Source organism: Tenrec ecaudatus, chromosome 5 (assembly GCF_050624435.1).
Source record: "Tenrec ecaudatus isolate mTenEca1 chromosome 5, mTenEca1.hap1, whole genome shotgun sequence".
NCBI lineage: Eukaryota > Metazoa > Chordata > Mammalia > Afrosoricida > Tenrecidae > Tenrec > Tenrec ecaudatus.
In genome coordinates, this window is record NC_134534.1 from 10,056,590 (window position 1) to 10,073,606 (window position 17,017).

The 17,017-nt window shown below is 51.1% G+C and overlaps 1 protein-coding gene across 6 annotated transcripts in view; it reads left to right on the forward strand.

Moving 5' to 3' along the window:
- The window catches only part of CYRIB (CYFIP related Rac1 interactor B), a 139,112-nt gene that overhangs the window by 62,732 nt on the left and 59,363 nt on the right, over positions 1 to 17,017 (forward strand). For 2 of the 6 annotated variants that reach the window (XM_075549264.1, XM_075549263.1), the window contains exon 1: positions 9,693 to 9,890. The exons of 2 other annotated variants lie outside the window; for them this stretch is intronic. The gene's annotated coding sequence lies outside the window, so the exon portion shown is untranslated. Of the gene's footprint in view, positions 1 to 9,689; positions 9,891 to 17,017 lie in introns of those variants that run through there. 2 more of the 6 variants (XM_075549266.1, XM_075549259.1) reach the window with 2 other exon arrangements.

Here is a 17,017-nt window from a genome sequence, read left to right on the forward strand (position 1 = left end):
TCACCGTCCCAGAAACTCACAGGGGGCAGGTCTATCCTGTCCTGTAGGGTCGCTTTGAGTCAGTATTGACTTGGTTGCAGTGCGTTTGGTTTTATATCAATTCTGTGTCCGGCTCTGGGAAGACCCATTACACTGTTTAATACAGTGGCTGCGCCAATTTATATGTGGCTCTTTTCTTTTCCCTTTAACTAGCATGGTAGCTTTCCTTCGGTCTTAAAACATGCCTGAGAGGTCCTTGCCTCTCTCCACACCCTTAGTCCATATTGCACAGTAGAGGACCAAGCCGTGCGCGAACCGGTTTTATAAATCGCTGTGGATTTTCTTTATATCGGTACTGGCCTGCAGGGAGGGGATGCTGGGAAGAGTGTCCCGGTGGTTGAATGACCAAGGCTTCTGTTGTCATCCCTGTGCTCGTCTGAGTTTTCCGTCTCTGCACTTAGCATGCATCCAGGAGCCGGACTCACTGCCCCACGTGGTGCCATCTGCTGACCAGTCACCTGGCACCGGGCCGGGCTGTGTCACAGGCGCTGGAGGGGACAAGGTAGCCAGCCTGTCTCTGCCTTCACCCGGCTGACCTTCTCGTGAGAGTTCAAAAAGAAAACAAGTGAGTTACACATGTGGGAGTTGTCGCATGGAAGAGTGTTTGGTTGTGACTCTTTATGCCACAATTATACAATCATCACACGCCTGGTGGTGAGTGACAGGGTTTGCGGTGAGAACGGCAGGGCTCTTCTTGAGAGGACTGAACCAGTGAACGTATGCCCTGTGGATGACGCGCCGAGAAGACGGCCTAACAACAAAGGCTTTTGGACACACGGAGTGTTTGCAGGGCAGTGACGCTGTGCCAGAGTGGTTAAGAGCTGTCAGGACGATTCTGACCCGCAGGGACAGCATGTGACGGAGGGTCTTCCCATCCTCATTTCCAAGGTCTCCCTCCCCTGGAGTCACTGGGTGGGTGCCCACTGGGTGGGTGCCAACCACTCACCTTTTGGTTAACAGCCAGTCAGTCGCTTAACTGATGCGCCACCAGGCCTCCTTCTCCTCCTCCTCCTCGGTGAAACTAATGTAGTGGCGGCCACATGACGTTATGCATTTGCCAACGCCCACAGTTGCTGTTGGGGGCGCGATCAAGTCAGTTCAAGACGCAGGGCTTTGTCCTTGAGGTTGAAAGTCACACTCCCGGCCCCGCACCATTCTCACAGTGGGCACCATCTCTGAGCCCATTGTTGCCCCGACTTGTTGAGTATCTTCCTCTTTCTCACTGACCTTACCAGGCCTGATTCTTCTGTCCCCCAGGACCAGTCCTCCCTGATAACGTGTCCACAGGACGGGAGATGAAGTGTCCCGTTCCTGGTGGGGCCGAGCTGCACAAGAGTGGGGCCTCATGTGAGCCATGGCCCCTGGCTGGTAACCATGTGTCCTGTGGTTTCATCACGTGTAGCCGGTGTGGCGCAGGAAGGTGAGAGGTTACTGACAGAGATGGGGCCGGGGATGGGGACGCAGTACTTTCAGACCATTTCCTGTAAACCCCAAACTGCTCTAAAAAATAGTCTATTCAAATGCTTTCGAAAGTTAGTCCTTTACAAGCAGAATGTTTAAGCAATTGAGTTTGGGATAGGTGCCAGGGAGGGGAAACAGTGGCAGGCTGGGGACTGAGTGATGGGATTGGGGGCGTCACGTGAGTCATGATGACGGGGAGGGCGCCTCTGAGGAAGTGACCTGAAGCGGAGCCCGACGGAAGGGCAGGAAAGTGTATCCGAGGCCCCGTAGGAACAACAAATGCAGGCCTGCAAGTGCCTGCTTCCTCTTTGCAGGTCACTCAAGTGCTGGTGACACTGGACTTGGCACTGTTCCACTTGCGGAGACTGGGCAATGTTTGGAACTAGGACAGAGGCTGAGTGAGGGACCTGGCAACTGTAGGGAAACACAGTGACATGGAGGAGGGGTAGATTCACTTCTTGCCACGTGATAGGATGAGAAAGTGTTGGCGTTGGGTTTGCTCAGTTGGTCCTCTGTAAATAGCAGTTCCAGGCCAGCTTCCTGGGCAGGTGTGCCCAGGGGATTCCTTGCCTCTCTGCCTGCCCTCTTGGCAGTCATGAGACCGAACCTGGGCCCTCACTCTGGGGGCAATGCTGGGGTCCCAGCCATGGTCCTGGTACCCCTAGTTGGGGTGGGCATGTGCTAAGCTGCCTCTTTGCCCCAGGACATAGAATGTCCATTCATCCCCGGAGGAGGAGGGACGCACTGAGCTTCCGGAAGCCCCTGGATGTCAGACCAACCATCGAGGCAACAAGAACTACATCCTAACAGCGGTCCCATTTTGAAGGGCATGGCCGAGGTAACGGAGAGAGCAGATATTCCCCCTGCCCTTTTCTAGGGACAGCTGGACCATGTCCGACTGGAACACAAAACTGCTCTGCCCTTTTGACCCAGGCAATTTTTGCTGAGGTCATCTTTTTTTCTAAAGGGGAAAAACATTGAAAGTTAATCTCTGTAGCAGCGGCGTCCTGTGTCCTGGTCCGTCATGGCCTGGTGCTGCCGGGTCCGGGGAGCATTTTCTGTACGTTTTCTAGGAAGGTGTTCCTCCAGGGTTGTGAAGGAATGCCAGCGGTCTACTATCCCCCATTTCACAGATAGGAAGGGGGTGGAGAAGATGCAGAGGTCAAGTGGGTGGCCCCCGTTCACCCTGGCAGGCCTTTGAGCAGCCCAAGGGACTGTGGTCAGGGGGTGTCAAGGGAGGGCTCGGGAGTGAAGACGGTGATCTGTGTCCAGTGTGGTCCCGAGTGGCCGACACTCGATGGGGAGCGGGGTTGGGAATGGTTGAGTAAGTCCTGGCTTGAGTAAGGCTCGTGGCTGTGAAATCTGTGCTGACTCATGGAGACCTCGCAGTGTGCAAGGAGAACCGGACCCCAGAGGCTTTGCAAGCTTCGGGAAGCACCCCCCACGCCTCGTCTTCTGCAGTGCCTCTGGGGCAGGTTTGGACAGCTATCTTTTTGGCTCATAGTTGAGGGCTTAAAGGTTTGAGCTTTTCCGGAAGTCATGGGGCAGATTTTAACCCCCAAGCCCAAAGGGCCGAACTCAGAGTGGGTGAGTCCGTTTGGGGCTGGGCCAGATCCAGAGTGTAGGGATAGTTGCTGCTGGGCCAAACTGCCCTCGGAGGAGCCCGGTGGCATAGTGGGTTATGCACTAGGCTGCTTAACCCAAAGGTCAGAGGTTGAAACACACCTGCGGCTCTGAAACCCTAAGGAACAGTTCTGCTCTGCCCTCTATGGTTGCTATGGGTTAATACTGATTCCATAGCAGTGGCTCCCAAGAAAGCACTGTTGGCTGAGTGAGTGAATGGATGGAACCCTGGGACCTGCTTCCTGAGAGCTTCAGACATCAGGGCTTCAGAAACAGCTCTACAGTTTCTGTTGGCACTTTGGAGGGTTGGGGGGGGGGGACATGGCTCTCCATGGGAGGTGCCGCTTGGCTAGCCCTGGAAGTCACACTTTGCCAGCACTCTTAGCCTGAAGGCTCTGTCCTCAGTCCTCTTACCACATGCGGAGCACCCATTGCTCAGTGTGTGTCCAGGGTAAATCTGGCCCCTACGGTGAACCTTTAGCAACTGAGGGAAGTGGTGCTATATCGAGGTGATGAAATATTCTGCAGACATTAAAATGACAAATGTGCCTGTGTAGAAATATGAAGAAGTGTTGGGTAAGAGTTGCACATATCTGGAGGGGTCAGTGAAACTACAGCACATTTCACATGGGTAAAGAGGGGAGGAGGACAGAGAGGAGTGACAAGTTGTGTCCTGGTGCTGGGAGCACAGGGTGCTATCGTCTGATCGGCTCTTCTCACAAAGGGACCTCTGGGTCCTGCCAGGGTCCCACCCCACAGTTCTTGCTTCCTCTTCTCTTGGATCCACTCAGTCACAAACTCCTGGATACTGTCTATCTGTAACGTAACTCTGGTGCCTGTCCTCAGCTGAGCTTCCTGGACAGGCAAAATTGGTGACACTAATGTATGTAAAGGGGGGACCTTTCTATCAAGAAGGCATTGAAGCCCAATCTGACGTACGTCTGTGGGTGTGAGGCCAGCCAGAGCCCTCTCAGACTCACATGGCTGCAGGCTGGTGATGCGGAAAGGTGAAGCAGGGAGGTCACAGGCGGGTGGGTGTAGAGTTGTGTGGATCCACAGTCGGTGGGAACATGACAGGGTACAGACAGCATGGGGCCACCCCTGGGGGCAGACACAGAGGCCCAGCAAGCTGGAAGGCAAAGGGGCAGGAGGCAGTGTCTCTTTCATAAAATGGCTATACTCCCAAAGAGGCACATCAGGCTGCGACCTGATTGACAAACTGGACGCCATGCCTACACGTTCACACAGGTGCAACTTGATGTTAAATCATCCAACGGCCACAGTCCTCTAAAATAGACCCTGATGGCCCAGTGGTGAGACACTCAGAATGGCTGGTGGTTCGAACCTAATGCACGCTCCAGAGGCAGCAGTCTGTTGCTGGAAACACCGCAGCCTCAAGAAGCCCGGCCCTTCTCTGTCCTACAAGGTCGCCATGAGTGGGAGCCGACTCAGTGACAACTGGCGTTGGGTTGGAATCCTAATTCTACCCTCCTTTCCGCTACCATGGTCGTAGGCCAAGGCCTTATTGTCCCCTGCCTGGACCCCATGCCACCGAGTCAATTCTACTGCACTGTGACCTTATAGGGCAGTGTAGAACGGCTCCTGCGGGTATCTGAAACTTTCCCCCACTGGAAGCGACTGGTGATTTGCAGCTGTTGCTGCTAGCAGCCTAAAGCATGACTCACGATTCCAGGAGGGCTTCTTTCATCCAGGGACCTGGTGCACAGTAGAGCCCAAACCCAACTCATTGTCACTGAGTCACGGAGTAGACTGTGTCTTCCTCAGAGGAGCCATATGGGACAGAGCAGAACTGCCCCGCTGGGTTTCTGAGGCAGTGAATTTTTATGTGAGCAAATGGGCTCCTCTTACTCTCTGAGTGAATGGTGGCTTCAAACTGCCGACCTTTTGGTTAGCTGTCCAACGAGTAACTCACTGCACCACCAGGATTCCTGGTTGTTAGACTCAGTCCCACTTCAGTGTGACCCAGTGCACAAGCGAGAGCATGTGCCTGGTCCTGCACCATCCTCAAAATCGTGGTTACGTTTGAGCCCGTGGTTGCAGCCACCATGTGCCTTGTCAGGGTGTCACACTGTGGTGGTGGTGGTGGCTGGCATGTTGCTGCAATGCCAGGATATTTTAAATGCCAGCAGGGCCACCCCAAGGTGAACAGGTTTCCCTGGAGCTTCCAGACTAAGAATAGACAATGAAGGAGAAACGAGGCTGCCCCCTTGTGAGGAACCAGACACTGAAAACTTTATGAATCGTATTGGACTATTCTCTGGGCTCCTTAGAGGAGGCAAAACTGTGTGGTGATTGAATGAGTCAATGACTGAGTGAAACACTTTAGTCTGTATGGTTTAAGGTTCATTTAATAAGACAGAAAGGAAGCAACAGGATCTTCTGAAATGTAACTAACCAGACAAGCAAAAGTAGTGTCAGTGGAGGGTTAGCAAACTGGAGGTGGGGCTCACTGGGTTTGAATCCTGGATCAGGATCTTGTTTGTAAAATCAGACCACAGCTCCACATCGATTAACTACAGGAAGCAAATGAGACATGCCAGTCAGGGGCCTAGCACAGTGCCTGGCACATAACAAGGGCTAAAAAAAAAAAATGCTACCTATTCCTAATGATTTAAAGTGCTGGGGAGTCAGAGTCATGTGCTCTGAAGGCACCCTGATAGCCCAGAGGGTCATGCATTGGGCTGCTCACTGCAAAGTTCATGGTTCAAACTAGCCACTCCACAGGAGAAAGACAGCTGTCTGCTCCCACAAAGGCTTAATTACTAAGCCTCTTTTGGCAATTAACATCGAAGGAAAAAAATTAAACCTCATAGCTATGCCCTTCATTTATATACTTACAACGTGAATTGATGGGAACTGACCTAGCCCGATGTTAAATAAAGGGGGAAACCTGGGAGGCATAGGAGGGAGACTTTCAATGTGAGAAACACTAAGGAGCATTTCTGTTCTGTCTGGTAAGGTCACTGTGAGTCAGAGTGCACTTGATGTCAGTGGGTTGGGTTTGAGATGTAGGCCTGTCTTCTGCGTTAGGCTTGTTTCTCAACACAGACCTTTGAAAAATGTCATTCTGTCATTATTGAGGATACCAGTCCACCAGTTTCTGCCTGTACCAGCCAGCGACACTGACACGGTGCAGCTCCAGGTGGCAGCTGTTCTCAGGTGCCTCTTCGGGTCCACGTAAGATGTGTCAAGCTTCAGCCTCAGCTGGAGTGTGACCGTTTATGTGGAAGGTCAAGAGGACAGGGAAAAGACAGAGCTTTGCTCTTTCGGACATCTCCCGTGGTGGGCAGGAGGGGAGCTTTCTCTTGAGTTCTGGCACGGACCAGGAGGGGCCGAGGAGTGCTAAGGAGGAAGGTCCCTCAGGAAGGGACATTTCCCTCTCCTCCCAAGCCTCATCCTACATTGCTACTGAGCCTTTTTCTCTGCTGGATTGGGAGTTCCCCTGGGCCAGTCTCCTAGCTGTTGGGCACCCAGTTTCTGCTCCGTGCGAAAGAAGCGCTCCCGGTTAGTGAACACGCTCATTGAAGTTCAGCCCAGCCGAACTGTTTATCGGCTGATACTCTGGAAGAGAACTCGGCTTTCAGTGGGAGATGGGAGGTTGGGTTGGAGACATGCGGCTAATCAGAGCTATATCTAAGAGACTGGTCTGTCGATTCTTCTTTGGTCCAAACTGAGGACAGTGTGCTCCTATTACTCACAGCCTTCTAATCATTTCTGACCAATTAACTCCATAGGACAGAGTAGACCTGCCCTGTAGGTTTCCAAGATGAACTCTGGGAGTAGAAAGCTCCCGCTTTCTTGGAGCGGCTGCTGGTTTTGAAGAACAAGTGTCAGCGTCAGACCTATTGGCCAAGGTTCTCGAGTTGTGATGACTGGTCTGGCAGCCCCAATGTTTGCAAAACATCGGTTCATGAGAAATTGATGGAGACTCTATATGGTACAGAACCCCTATGTCATGAACCTGAAGTGTAAATTTAGGGTAAAAAGCCTGAGGCAGATAGACTCTTGCCGTGTGTGTGTGTGTGTGTGTGTGTGTGTACACACCTTTAAAAAGTCGCCTAATCTCTCTATGTCTTATTATGATTATTTCCTCAGATGTACAGGGTAGACTCCTATAGGGTCCCCCCCTTTAAATGTTGGTTGCTGAGAGTTCACACAGCAAGCATGCGCCCATCCAACAATTCCTGTTGTGTGTAAAAGGAACACTGAAAACCTTCTTTGAGTTGTGTTTTCACCCTCCTTTTCTGATTAACACAAATGCTACGCCCCTAAGCTTCTTATTTGTTGTCCATTTGATCCTATACTGGTGATTCTTAAACAGGACATAATGCTCAAGACAGACCTTTTTCTTTTTTTTTCCTAGTTAAACAAAACTACATTCTCTTTTAAGATGGCTTAAGGGGATTTTTTGCCTTAAGTTTCAAAGATGCAGAAGGTTTCAAGGCAACAGTCTTAGGTTCATTACACCCATAATGTATGTGCTCACAATATGGCCAATCCACTTGACCTTACCTAACTCAAGACTCCAAACCAAACGCACTGCATCGAGCCGATGATGTCTCACAGTGACCCATTAAAACAGGGCAGAATTTTCTCTCTGGGTTTCCAAGACGGTAACTTTTTACCGTCGTAGAAAACCTCCCTGTCTCCCAGAGCAGCTGGTGGTTTCAAACTGCCTACCTTTTGATTAGCAGTCCAATGTGTAGCCCACTATGCCACCAGAGGAAGCCAGAAAAAAGGTTACTTGGGGACTAGAAGAAATTATTAGACATCAACAGTAACAACCAAGTATCTCTTGGTCCTTACCTATTTGAGTAGGGCAAGAAAGACTCATCATCTGGGTTTCATAGGGAGGATGGTTCTCTGGCTGCATGCCAGCAGCAGCAGCAGCCACCCCCGCCCTACTGTCAGGGTTGACTTCCAACCACTCATTTCCAGCCTGTGTGACAGAGTAGAAGTGCCCCATAGGGTTTTCTCTGCTGTAATCTGCAAGGAAACAGGTTGCCAGGCTACCTCTCCGTACAGCCACGTGGATTTGAACTGCCAACATTGAGGTGAATCGTGGAGCCAACCTGTTGCCACCCCAGACCTCATCTGGGTTTGTAAAACCCCTTGCGTGGATCCCCCGCTCACGGAGATCCTATAAGGCAGCATACAACTGCCCTCCCCCCCCTTAGGCCAGTGAATCTTTATGGAAGTAGCTAGACTGCCACACTGTCCTCCCTTGGCCCTGGTGGCTCAAACCTTCACCTTGGCAGGTGAGGCTTAACCATTGCACCACCAGAGCGCCTCTGGCCCACAAAGCCCATTAAATTTTATGTAAATTTGTGTGCTTATGTGCTGTCTTCTTGGGAGAAAAATCCTCAATTTTGTGGGATTTTCAGTGCGCCCCTTACCCCTAAAATTAAAAAAACCCCTTTGCCTAAATCGTCATGATCAGTCCTCAAATAGAAAACAGCCTGAGGCGAAGTAACTGTAGTGATTACTTACACCTGAGTGTTCATGGGGGGTAGGGGAATGAGCCCTGGTTGAGCAGTGGGCTAAGCGTTAGCCTGCTAATCAACTGCAAGGCCAGCGCCCCTTTGGGGAGAAAGAGGAGGCCGCCTTCTCCAATAAAGATTTACGGTCCCAGAAACTGGCTCTGTCCTGTGAGGTCGCTATCATCTATCTACTCTAGGGCAGGGGATTAATGGGGTGGGTGGGGGAATCTGGCAAGTGAGAAGGCACATTCTGGTACTTTGTGTGTGTGAGGTGGGAGGGAGCATGTATGCTTTAAGCGTGAAAAGGGGCATTCCAGAAGTAATTACGGGGCGGGGCCTTTGGCGACATCCCAATTCTCAGCACAGAGACATCTGCTTCCCCAGGCCTGGTTTATCCTCCGGGACCAGGTGCCGCCCGGTGTCTCCTGATCTCTTGGGGTTGATCCTCTGAAATCCCCAGGGCGTCTGCGGCCTCAGAGATCGCGGGCGGTAACAGGGCATCCCGGCTCCGCGGAGCCCGTTCAGCGACCCCGGTGAGGGCGGCTCCGCACCTTGACGGAGGGTCCTGGCGTGGTGCCAGCCTGGCAGCCACTACAGGCCTGGGAAATGAAATGTGGCCACTTTGCTGGCTTCCCCAGGAGCCCGGGCCTGCGAGCCCAGAGGCTGAGTCCCTGCCTTGGCTGAGTTCGCCAATTCGAGGCAGGGCCTTCCTCGCCGCCTCTGAGCCTCAGTTTCCCCACCATAAAGAACGCCGGCAGGCCATGACCCACCACGAAGAACCCATCTCCGCGTTAGGAGCTTCTTCTTTAAGACGGGCGCGGGCGTGGGGCAATGGCCGCGCCCCCTTGCCAACCACGCCGCGCCCCGAGGACCACCTGTCTCCGGCCTCGCCCCTCCCCTTTCGGGAGAGGCGGGGGCGGAGAGCGAAGACTGAGGATTTACCTTGCGGGGCGGGCGCGCGGCGCATGCGCACGACCGGACAGGTCCGCGGCGCCCTCACTTCCTGGCATTTCCCCCTCCCCCTCCTCGCCGTTACCCTGTACATCCGGGTCACTTGCCCTCCCCGCTCGGAGCCGCTGCCGCCGCCGCCGCCTGGCTCGTCGCGGCTCCGCCACAGGGGCAGGTGCGGAGGGGCTCCCGGTCCGGCCGCCGCCGCCGCTCTCCGCTCCGGGCCCGGGGCTCCCCCTAGCGCCGCCGAGGAGCCGCCCGCGCGGTCGTGGAGGGCGGAGGCGCGGGGCTGAGAGCGCCTGGAGGCTCGCGCGCTGGGTGAGTGATGCGTTTTCCGCGTCTTCCTCTCCGCGCTCGCTGTCCGCTCTCCGCTCCTGGCCCCTTTCGGCGGCTGCGCGAGCCCGCGGCTGGCTTCCTCCTGCCTCGGCGGCGCGGCGGGCCTGGCCCGGCGCCCTCCCCCGCCTCGGCGCTGCGGCCGCTTCCTCCGGCTCGCGCCCGGCCTCCCCACCCCAGGCGCCCATTCATTCGGATCCTCCTTCCTTCCGCCCTCGGCGCGGCTCGTACCTCCACGCGCGCGCACGCGCGCAAGCTCGCCCGAGCTGCTCCCCCGCCGCCCCAGCCGCGCCCGCATGCACACCCCCTACCCGCCGGGCCTGGGGTCCCTGGTCCCCGGCGACCCGGCTGCCGCGCGCGCTGCCCCGCATCTCCGCCTCTCACCTGAGCGGTCAGAGCTTGCCGCTGCGCTGACCTCTGCCAGCGTTTATAAAAAGCCCAGCTGCCCGGCTCTAGGGTGTGGTCTTTAGGTGTGTCCAAAACCTACAGTTCCTACTGTAATTAGCCCCTTCGATGACTGTCAAGCTGTAGTGGAAGTGGCAGTGGCTGTGGGATTTTTTTTTTTGCCTCTCGAAACCTCACGGCTATTCTTGGCCTTACCAAGTGTCCTCCCCAACCCCCTTCCTTGGAAGAATCTCAGCGATGGGTTCCTGTCTGCCTGTGAAACCGAGAAAAGACTGCAGTGTCTTCTGCGTGTGCAGAGCCCCCCCCCCTCCTGGGGGGGGGGTTTCCTTTCCAGGGCTGTTGTGCAACATTACCTGTTAGTAAGGTTTGTTGGTGAGACTTTTTCTTGTCTCAATTGTCAACGTTCAAACGCGTGCCCCCACTGTGTGGAAGACTGATGAAAATGCCTGTATACTATAAGTATCCCCAAGGGCTTGGAAGACATGATCATTTTGGGACATTCCCCCCACCCCCCTCCCCGTGCCCCAGCCCCTTCCTGCAAATAGACTCTAATTTTTATGTGAAAAGCAGGTACCGGGCCATTTTGTGTTGTCAGGCAGCCTTGTAGTTTGTCAGGGGACAATTCCAGAGGGGTGTCTTAAAGCACTAGAGGAATGTTGGCCTCTTGGGCCTTTAGGGATTCATGTGTACCTCAAGAAAAGACTCTGGTCCCTTTGGTTCTGTGATTGGGTCTCAGACGCTGCAGCTCCATGTCTGGAGCAATTTGATATGGGGTTTGCTTGATAAATCTGTAAAGTGTGGCGGCAGCTCGCGGAAACCGCCTTTTTAGGATAAAATGCCAGTCCCTTTTCATGTCACTAGCTTTCATCAACCCACACCATGAACTTCAAGGGCAGGGCCCTGTCTGGAAGCACATCCCCCTGCACATTGATAAGTTGATGCTCTTGTTATCTGCCCCGGTGGCAACTTTGTAGCAGTCATTTCTTTGAGGGATCTGAGTGTTGTCCACACAAGTCCTTGGCTGTCCCACATTGAGGTGAAAGGTTTCCAACAGGTTGGCTGTTCTTTTTTTTAAAATCCATTTTGTTGGCTCATACAACTCATCACAAACCATACATCCATTGTGTCAAGCACATTTGTACATTTGTTACCTTCATTATTCTCAAAACATTTTCTTTCTCTTTCTCTCTACTTGAGCCCTTGGTATCAGCTTCTAATTTCCCCCCTCCCTCCTTCATGAACCCTTGATAATTTATGAATTAGTAGTTTCTCATGTCTTCTACTGTCCAATGTCTCCCTTCACCCACTTTTCTGTTGTCAGTCCCCCTGGGAGGGGGTTATGTATAGATCATAGTGATCGGTTCCTCACCTTCCCTTTACCCTCCTGATATGGCTACTCTCAATATTGGACCTGAGGGGTTTATCTGTCCTGGTTTCCCTGTGTTTCCAGTTCTTATCTGTACCAGTGTACATGCTCTGGTCTAGCCAGATTTGTAAGGTAGAATTGGGGTCAGGATAGTGCCGGCGGCAGGGGAAGGAAACATTAAAGAACTAGAGGAAAGTTGTGTGTTTCTTCGGTGCACCGACTGCCTCCTCTTCTCCCGGAGACAGCTAGTTGCCTACAGATGGGCTTTGGATCTCCACTTTCCACTCCCCCTCATTCACAATGATACGATTGTTTGTTCTGGGTCTTTGATGCCTGATACCTGATCCTATAGACACCTCATGATCACACAAGCTGGTGTTCTTCATCCATGTGGGTTTTGTTGCTTCTCAGCTAGATGTCTGCTTGTTTATCTTCAAGCCTTTAAGACCCCAGATGCTTTATCTTTTGATAGCCGGGCACCATCAACTTTCTTCACCACATTTGCTTATCACCTGCTTTGTCTTCAGCAATTGTGTGGGAAAGGTGAGCTTCATGGAATGCCAGGTTAATAGAACAAAGTGTTTTTGCGTTGAGGGAGTACTTGAGTAGAGGCCCAATGTCCATCTGCTACCTTAATACTAAATCTATAAATACATTTACATAGATCTGTTTCCCTGTCATATATAAATACATTTACATATGTGCATGCCTGTATTTAGACCTCTATAAGTGCCCTTTGCCTCCTCGTTCTTTCCTCTATTTCCTTTTACTTTCCTCTTGTCTCACTGTCATGTTCAGCCTTCATTTGGGTTTCACTCATTCCTCTTGGTTACATTGCACTTGATCAAGCCCTACCTACCAGTCCTCCTACCCACTCCTCGACATTGATTTTCAATCCCTTGTTGTTCCCTGTCCCTGGGTTTGTTAACACCCTCTTCCTTCCTGTCCCCCCCCCCCAATGTTGGTTCTCTTGTTTTCTCCACCAGATAGACATGCAGAGATAATAATATTCACAAAAACAATGTTGCCATCATTGTTTTCTTTCTTTTTTATAAGCCCTTTTATTGGAGGCTCTTACAGCTCTTAGAGCAATGCATAGATCAATTGTAGCAAGCACATTTATACATAGATTGCCTTCATCAGTTTCAAAATGTTTTCTTTCAGTTTAAGCCCTTCACATTTAGGTTTTGAAGAGCCACCCTAGCAGGAAGATTTCTTGACTCACAGTCAAGAGTTAAGTTTTTTTTGGCTGAGCTATTTATTGGGAGAATTTTGTAAATTCCTTAGACTTCTGCCTATGCTGCTGCTGGGAGGGGGCTTTGCTTTGGAAAACATGGTGGGTACATTGCACAAACTCTTAATGATAAAAAGAAAATCCTAAACTAAACTCCCTACCATCAAGCTGAGTGTAACACACAGCAACCCTGCCGGACAGCGTAGAACTGTACCATAGGGTTTCCAAGGCTGTTACTCTTCTTGAAAGCAGACATCTTTTGCTTAGGAGCGGCTGGTGGGCATGAACCATTGACCTTTGGTTCAGCTTTCCATAGCCCCCTAAGAGGAGGGCTCCTTGTGATAATTGGCTTGAGGCTTTGTTGTACTCTCCTAAGAAAGTGGTTGACCTCTGGGATTGAAATGGAGGTGTGATTAGATTTGCAAATTGATTCTACTTGCCTCAGGAAAAACATCCTTTCTGGAAGTTTAAGTGAATGCTGCTGGCTGGTAGATCCCAGGTCACATTTCGCCTACTCTTAAAATTCATTTCTCAGAACGTTCTGAAATTAAGTGGGGGGAAAAGAAATTACTTGTCAAGTAGTACCGCTCGTGGGGTTATCTGACTCATCACAAGCAAGCCTTTACCTCTACTTACCAGTTAATTGAGGGAAGAAGATTGTGCTAGACAGGGGTCTCTAGAGAGACAAAACCAGATTGCTAATAATTTTATGTATATATTTATAGAGATATAACATAAGAAATGAACAGTTAAATTATAAAGCAGTACAAATGTCTCAGTGCAGCTCACTCCCATGAGACAGTTGCAAGACACTGGCAACCCCTCAAGTCTGGAGGGCCGCCAGGTAGTCCTCTGTAGAGAAATTCAGGCCATCTGGGCACAGGCAGCAAACAGCAAGGCAGGTCACCAATAGTCAGCCAGGTCACCAACAGTCAGTCCCCAGCTCAAGAGATGTAAATTCCAATTGTGTGGCAAAACAAGTCTTGGAGGAACCTCAAATTACAGCGACACAGTCCACAGGTTAGGTGTCCCACAGGTAGTGTAGCTTGCAAATTGAGGCACAGAACAAGCAAGGCAACCAGCCGTACACTGGTCCGAGGAGCAAGAGACAAGAAAGGCAAGGCTTGCCGAGCCATTTATCTCTCCGCCCTTTAACTAATCCCACATGTGTTTATCGGCCAGACTGGCACAATAAACTAACTACCTCAATCCACCTCTTGCCAACCTGGCACCTACCTGCACAATATTCTTTCGCCATATATAGTTATTATAATTTCTGGACATTGATGAATTCACACTTATACTTATCATCAATCATCTATCATACATATAAATGAAAACACACTGAGTCCAATTACATCTAATATATCATACCTGAACAAAGGAAAGATATGCAGTAAGCACATAAAAAGAAAATACACTGACAATTACAAACCTCGCTTTTGCAATTGATCACGTGGTGGTAACTGATAGGTAGAACTACCTCCTTCTACTACCCATTCTGCATTACCTTTGCCCTCAGCAAGGACCTCAGCTGGCTGTGGTGTTTTGCCTGGTGGGGTGACCCAGACCTTCATTCCTGAGGGGTCTGGGTCATTATAAGTCCTGTCAGGATTGGGTTGCTGTAATTTACCATTTACTTTCATCACCGGGTATGGTAGCACTAAGAGTCGGCCTATGGGATCTCCTGGATTCCAGACATATTCTTCTTTACCTCCATTATGCAGTACCAGTCCAAATGCTCCTTGGTAGTCAGGATCAATCACACCACTTAGTACAGTGACACCTTTCCTGACCTGTGATCCAAAGGCATGAGAAGTCCAAAGTGGCCAGGGCGCATTCTCAGCTGCCAGTTCAGTGGGATCCATGCTGTGTTTCCAGGTGGGAGAGTTCCTTCCTTCGGGACCAGGACCTCCAGGCCTGAGGAACACAGGGTTGCTGGGACAGGAAGCAAAAATGCTGCAAGTGGATCACTAGGAGTAATAGTGAGTGGTGCCGCTCCAGCTCCCACCCCTTGGTTCCTGGACCCATTAATTCTGGCTATTGGAGACACAGGACTATATATTGGCCGCTAGTTTAGAGCGTATACAGCTTCCTGGAGAACATTGCCCCAGCCTCGCAAGTTGTTGCCACTAGTTGGCGCAGTAATTGTGTCTTTAGGAGCCCATTCCATTGTTCTATCAAACCAGCAGCTTCAGGATGATGGAAGAACATGATATGACCAGTGGATTCCATGGGAATGGACCCATTGCCGCACTGCATTTGCTGTAAAGTGAGTTCCTTGATCTGAAGCAATGCTCTGTGGGATGCCATGCCGGTGGATGAGGCATTCTATAAGTCCATGAAACTAGTTTTGACAGAAGCATTGTGTGCAGGGAAGGCAAATCCATATCCAGAGTAGTTGTCTATTTTAGTAAGAACAAAACGCTGTCCTCTCCCTGATGGAAGTGATCCTATGTAATCAACCTGCCACCAAGTTGCTGGTTGATCTCCCCGAGGAATGGTCCCATATCTTGGACTTAGTGTTAGTCTCTGCTGCTGGCAAATGGGCCACTCAGCAGTGGCCGTGGCCTAGTCAGCCTCGGTGAGTGGAAGTCCATGTTGCTATGCCCACGCATAACCTCCATCCCTCCCGCCATGTCCACTTTGTTCATGTGCCCATCGGGCGATAACAGGGGTGGCAGAGGAAAGAGAAGGACCAGTCTCCACAGTGCATGCCATCTTATCCACTTGATTATTAAAGTCCTCCTCTTCAGAGGTAATCCTTTGGTGAGTGGTCACGTGAGATACAATTACCTTTACTTTCTTGGCCCATTCGGAGAGGTCTATCCACATCTTCCCAACATCTCCTTGTCACCAATTTTCCAATCATGGTCCTTCCAATTCCCTGACAACCCAGCCAAACCATTAGCCACAGCCCATGAATCAGTATACAGTCTCACATCTGGCCATTTTTCCTTGTAGGCAAACTGAACGGCCAGGTGCACTGCTGGAAGTTCTGCCCATTGGGAAGATTTCCCTTCACCACTGTCCTTTAAGGAGATTGCAGAAAGGGGCTGTAGTGCTGCTGCTGTCCACTTACGAGTGGCACCTGCATATCGTGCAGAGCCATCTGTAAACCAAGCATGACTTTTTTGGTCTTCACTTAAAGTATGGTAAGGAACTCCCCAGGAGGCCATAGGTGCAGACTGGGAGAAAAAAGGTAATGTGACAGGAGTGGAGACTGGGCATTTGGGCCACTTCTTCATGCAGCTTACTTGTCCCTTCAGGTCCTGCTTTGGCCCGATCTTGTATATTACCACTTACAGTTATCAATGGAGTTTTAGCTCAGGTACACCTCACTGTGGGTCCAGTGGGTATATTTCAATTTCCTCCTAGTCTCTCTGTAGAAAGTGCTTACGGTGGGCCCAGACGATACCTTTAGTTCCTGAGAGGCTGCCTCCAAGTTGATTCGGACTCATGCTGACCCCCTGCATGGCAGAATAGACCTAGACTCCTTTCGGTTTTCAGTGCCTGGTTTTTCAGTAGATCACCACCAGCCCTTGGACAGAGACCCAGAGACCCTCCAGTCTTGCTGTTAGCAGCCGAGCATGTTAGCCATTTGCAATCCCTGTTACTCCAGCAAGAGGTTGCTTAGCTCACCGTCTCGGCCCCCACATGTGTCTTCATGGCTGTTCCTTCTGACTTGTGGTCCTCCTGGATATAACTTGAGCACAGCGTTGCTGGGCCTGTGCCACCTCTAGTTAGGAGCCCACCATTTGCTCTCTTTCAGGAAAACAAAATCCTTTTTTATGTCATTGTTTGCGGCATGTTTCCTCAGGAGCCCTGGTGGCATAGTGGATTAGGCATTGGGCTTCGAGCTGAAAGGTCAGCTGCTCTTGGGAAAAAGGCTTTCGACACCTTGTACAGCTACTGGCTTGGAAACCTACAGGGGCAGTTCTATTGTGGTCTATAGCTCACGACGAGTTGGAATGGACTTGATAGCTGTGAATTTGGAAGTTTTATTTTTTTGGGCAGTCTATTTTTTTTAACCTCTGTCATTTGTCCAGGGTTTAGCACAAGGCTTGCTTGCCTGTTGTTAAATAAGTGCTTTTGAGCAACTGAATG